Raw genomic sequence first — 6,000 nt, forward strand, 5'->3', positions numbered from 1 at the left:
TTCACTGTCGGAATGTATTTTAACTTCTTTCTTTTATTTACTTCACGGCAGCTCACAGTTTTTAACAAATTCTGTAGCTTTCAGTGTACTTCTAAATCTGCTCCTTAGTCGCATCTTTTCAGTCTTGCTACTGCCTCTAGTGGCGTGGGTGTTGTAACACAATTAATCTAATTACATTACTAAATCAGAATACCACAAAGTCTTTATTATTTACTATTAATTTCAGCATTAATGGTACCGTAAAAAATAAATTCCCTCACAAAAGAACATACCTTTTCATTTTCTTAAGGAAGTAGATCTAATTAAATGAGATAAACAATAACTGAAAGTGATTCCAGTTTCCCTTGATGGCCAACCTGTTGAAACTGTGGCAAATTTTAAATACCTCAAGTCATTCTTGGACAGCTCAACTTTGCTGAAAGCACTGACTATATTTTTAAGAACTGTTCTCAGAGACTCTACCATTTAAGAAGATCTTGGGGTTACCCAACTTGAGTTGTGTACAATCTCTAGTTAGGTAGAGAATGTTGAGTTAAAATATTAAAACTTAACATTTTAACTTAAGTTTTAACTCATCTCAAGTTAAAACAACATTTTAACTAAATTTTTAACTTTTCATCTCCTCAGTTGGTTTGGTCACATGAGCTGCAGACTAACAGACAATCTTTTAAGAATACTTTGAATGGCAGTTATAACAGCAGGTAAATAGTGGTGAAACCAAAACATCTCTGTCTCAACTGTTTGCTGAAAGAATGGAAGATGGCAGGAATATTTTAGCAGAGAGCATCCATCCTCATTATACATCCGTTTGACCCTCTGAGCTCATGAAGGTGTTACTGGGTTCCTCTAGCAACTAAGAACATCTATTAGATGTCACTTATTGACAGTGTAATAATTATTCTTAAGCAAACTAAATAATATTTACCTATTGCATGCTAAGTGTTTTGCTCTATTCACAAATTATTGATAATCAATCAATCAATCAATCAATCAATCAATCAATCAATCAATCAATCAATCAATCAATCAATCAATCAATCAATCAATCAATCAATCAATCAATCAATCAATCAATCATATCTTTATTCCAGACACTAAAAAGGTCCATAGAAAAATTGTAAAAACAAGCAAACTAAGAGAAAAATAAAATAAACATGATATATTATTGTTGACCGAGTCACAAATAACTGATGACACCAGTGATTCCATAATCTTGAAGAGAATCTCACAGCACTAAAAGCAGGATTTACTAAAATTACAATTATATTATTGCATGACACAGATAATCTACACATGCAGAATATGCATGTGTATCTGGAATCTAAGCTGTTGCACATATGGGAACAGCATTATGTACAAACATATGGCTAGCACTACTCCATTTAGGCACTTTGAGTAGTAGCCTCATGCCATCATTGTATGCCACATAAAGTTTCTGCAGGCTACTTTTTTTTGTACCGTTGCCACAGATGGGCCGTGTAATAATGTGATTCATAAATATGATTTATCGTTTTAGAGTCAAAGGAAAATTTCCTTATCGATAAAAAGTCTCAATAATATACACGGCACTGTAAAAACAAAAAATATTTTGCTTACATCTGTTTAACAAACTGGGTTGTTATTCTTCTGTACCTAATTCATTTGTTTGTTATTGACTTTTTCTCAATTAAATTTCTTACATATACATTGCAAATGGTATTTTTATTATAGTTGATCATGTTGTTTTTCATATCTCCTTATTTCTTTTGTTCCTCCTATATTTGATGGAGATATATAGATATTATTTATAATGTATGAAAGTATTGTTTGTCATTTAATTAGATCTACATCCTTAAGAAAATGAAAAATATGTTGTTTTTGTAATGTCAGTAATGCCAGAATTAATAGTAAATAATAAAGATTTTGTGGTATTCTGATTTAGTAATGCAATTATATTGGTTGCGTTACCACCCCTACGCCACTAGAGGCAGTACCAGGCCCGAAAAGATGCGACTAAGGAGCAGATTTAGAAGTACACCGAAAGCTACAGAATTTGCTAAAAACTGTGAGCTGCCGTGAAGTAAATAAAAGCTCTCAGAATGTTCAAATGCATTCTGAGAGTGAAACTCCTTCCTAAAGGTGAAAATATATCACAGATTTCAAAAGAAAATAAAAACGGAAGCATAGGAAATAGCGCCCCCTTCACTTCCGGATTGGAATGGTCCCATTTCCAAATAAGGTAAGAGACTGACAGTGGTCCGTACCCGCCCCTTTCTGTTTGCTGCAGCGAGATGTACTTGTCGGAAGCAGCTGTAGCTTTTAAAGACGCAGTGCACAATGATGTAACATTCTAACTCAGTGATTGGTTCTGCCTTACAAGCATGATACAAAGCTTGTAATACAGCATGTTTTACATGCTATGAAACGATGCAGTTCTTTCATAGCATTACTTCAGTAATGAATGCATACATATATTTCTGTTCAAATTATTTTAACAGCAACGCATATATGACGACATGCCAATGTTCCATTTGCAAAATACGAATCCTGAATACTCAACTCAGGACTCTTGCAATATTTCAAAATGACAATTTATTTAAATTTATCAAATATATTTTAGCTCAGAGTATCCGAAAATTATAAACAAATGTTTAAAAATTCTTACTGATTTCATCACCAAACGATTTTCCAGTAAACGTCAGGAGGCAGAGGGACACACGCAGAAGAAGCTCCATAGCTGCTGTAATCTGTCACTTAATCATATACTCTACAGAGCGCTCTCTGAATGACCGTGTAGCCACTCCTCTCAGGCTCCTCAGGCTGAGTCATCTTTAACTCGAAGCTTCCGACAAGCAATAAAAACAATACTTCCTGTCCAAAGCAGACAGCATTAACAGGGAATTTCACCTACTAAGCTGAGAGTTACGCTCACATCTTGAGCACCTGTTCTAAATGTTTAAGAAGGCATCATTGGCTACTGCTATTGATATTCAGTGACAACAATTAAATAAATTCATGCCCACTTAATCTAAACACATTTTCCATCTTGCAAAATGTTAAACATGAATAATGTTTCTTCAAATTCATAGCTATGCCTTAATTTGTGTTAGTCTACCACATAAAATCACAGGTGATGAAAAGGATAAGCAGCATAAATAAATTTACGAGGCAGTGTAATTAGAACAAAGCTATAAAAGTTTGGTTCCAATGTTGAAGATATTGAATCTAAAATATTTTTAGTGTGGTGCTAAAAGCAGCCTTTAAGTCCATTGTACTTAAATGAGGAGCTGAAAAAACACAAGATGATTAAAGAAAAATATAACACAGTCTCTGCATAGAGTCACACCTGCACATTTATGAACAATCTCAGTGTACAAAAAGCTTGTAGGCATAGCAGTAAAAATGACCAGCTCTACTACACAAAGTAAAACATATTTGTTTGATTTGTAATACCTGAATTTGTCAAAATTTACACATTTCAGGTCTAGAATACCTTATTAACCCCAAAGGGAAATTAAGCATTGGTGGAACTCATATCATATTAAGTTTGAGAAATCTTTTAATCTCTCATGGCAGCCTTTTAGTTGTCCAAAACATTTGGTTGAACCTAGCATCACCTTCAAGGTGCAGCTCCTCTGGGGAGCTGTAGTTTCCAGGTTTCCGCCTCCTTCTTCTCCTTCTTCCTTCAACCCTTTCTCTCCTTCCTTTCTGTCTCTGTTTTTTCTACTTATAATTATCAGAGCATGCCCCCTGGGCTGCCTTATCAAGATGTGGATTTTCATTTCTTTAACTGAATAAAGTCAGTTGCGTAACCAGTGGAATATCTTGCTTTAACAACTTTTGTAGCAAATCTACCCGGAAATGATAAGGGAAACCAGATCCACCGGTCTGCTTAGTGAAGGTGCCAACTCTGGATAGTGAAAAAAAGACCTTAGAAATACCTATTCTCAGATAAAAACTAAACAAAACAACCCCCCTGCGCCCCCCCCAAAAAAAAAAACAGAAAGCATATTTAGATTAAATTGGTTCAACCAACTCGGTTGTGTGTTACTTGTGTTGAATCTAAACTCTGCTGTCTGTGGCAGGGGAGCATCTTCAACTATAGTCCATGAAAATTTCAACTTCTCATGGTCATACTTCTTTTTTTAAATTTTTTTTTATGTTTTTCCATGGTCCAGAGTCTCTTTACTGTTCATATATTGTAGGTAAGTAGATCTACTATAAATGGTAGGTAGGGTAAGCTATAGCTCTAGGTACTACAAATCTATTTTGTCTCTTGAGTAGGCTTAGTGAAGTTGGCAAAATGTCCGCAGTTACTTCTTCTGTTTTTTCTCCCCACCCCCATGTCGTGCCTCTTCTGAATTTACCTTTAGTTTTTGTAATGCAATACCAACTTTATATAGCAGCAGTCAGCATTTGCCACTTTCACTTTTTTCAGATGCCCTAAAGTATAAGAAACAGGGGTAACAACCATCTAAGGAGAGTTTTTATCTTTTCCGCTTAATCTTTAAGCTTCTAACGTCTCTATCTAACCATCCGTATCACAACTGGTAAAACAGGATTTGTTGTTAACTGAAAGAAAACATCAGTGGGGGATGGAGACAAAGAGGAAATGAGAAACTCAAGAAGGTGAAAGCAGATTTATTTATTTTTGTTGCTGCTGTCAATGCATTCATATGTTGCGCACTCTAACAAAAGTGGTGTCGGGACATGCGGCGGTTGTAAATTTCCTTTACTTTCCCTTTTTCTGAACATGCAAAACACATTCATCGATCCATGCGTTTACACTATGGCTACTGTGTTTTTCATCTTCTTCTACTTCTCACACAGAAACTTAGGACCCAAGGCTGCCCTAAGCCCCTGTTAAAAACTGATCCCTTTTCTAAACTTGCCACATTCTCAGCCAGAATAGCTACCAACTTACTGTATATGTGAACATTCAGCTGAACATGGACAATGAAACAGTGCTTTTCAATATCAAAACAAAACAAAATATTCATAGAAAAGACAATAGACTCACATTTTAATGGAAGGGGAGAAGAAGTGGGGGGGTTCCTTGATCTAAAGTTCTGGAAAGTTCTGGATCAAGGCGCTATCGGGTCTTTTTAAAACGTCCTTGACCCGATACTCCACCGTCCTTAGAAGCAAAACCTCTCGTAAAGATACATATGTGAGTGGAAATAATGTTTGTGAGGATGAATAAAGACAATTTTAAAAAATGTGTCCATTGTGGCGCAGTGTGATAGACAGGATGGATCAGGAGAGGAACTGTAGACGTGTTAAAGCCTAAAGAACCAGAAATCAGCATTTCTTCATCCCTCAATCATCTCCTGAGGCTGATATGGTAGAACATTTTATGATTACGTTTTTATTGTGTTTTTAGTCAGCTATATTGATTTAATTATTTTCTTATTAATATCAGACAAAATACTAATGGTCATTTAAAGAACAAATCATACAAATAGACATCAATATTTCCTACTTTAAAAGGTTAATGCTTTCTATATGCTTATTTGGAAATGCTGATATATTTTGAATTCAGTGTTCAGTGGTCATTTAATGTATTAATACACCAGATACAGACCCGTAGCCCAGGGGCAGTTCCAGATGGGGGCCAACGGGGTACCTAAGAAATTATACTAAATAAATGTCTTATGTTAATACTCAGTGATGGATTTTTTTTGACCTTCACAATTTTACTTTAACAATGAATTAAATACTCTAGTGCTGCACTTAGCTGATAGGATCACACTTTCCATCTGCCAGGGATCTTCTACCTGGATCTTTGGAGACGTAAGGGGCTCTTTGGCTTACTTATATCAAATGATGAAATATTGCTCTGTTTTTTTATTTGTTTCAAAAAACACTCACTAAAATACCAGAATGTTCACATAACTTTTATACTTTTGGCTGTCTGAGGACACATTTCAAATATTAAATCAAGTGTTATGATCGGTTACTCAGTACTTGAGTAGTTTACCAAATACTTTTTACACTTGCTTAAACATGTTTAAGGTACGC

The sequence above is a fragment of the Poecilia reticulata genome, chromosome 5, assembly GCF_904066995.2.
Source record: "Poecilia reticulata chromosome 5, P_reticulata-male-v2, whole genome shotgun sequence".
Taxonomy (NCBI): Eukaryota; Metazoa; Chordata; class Actinopteri; order Cyprinodontiformes; family Poeciliidae; genus Poecilia; species Poecilia reticulata.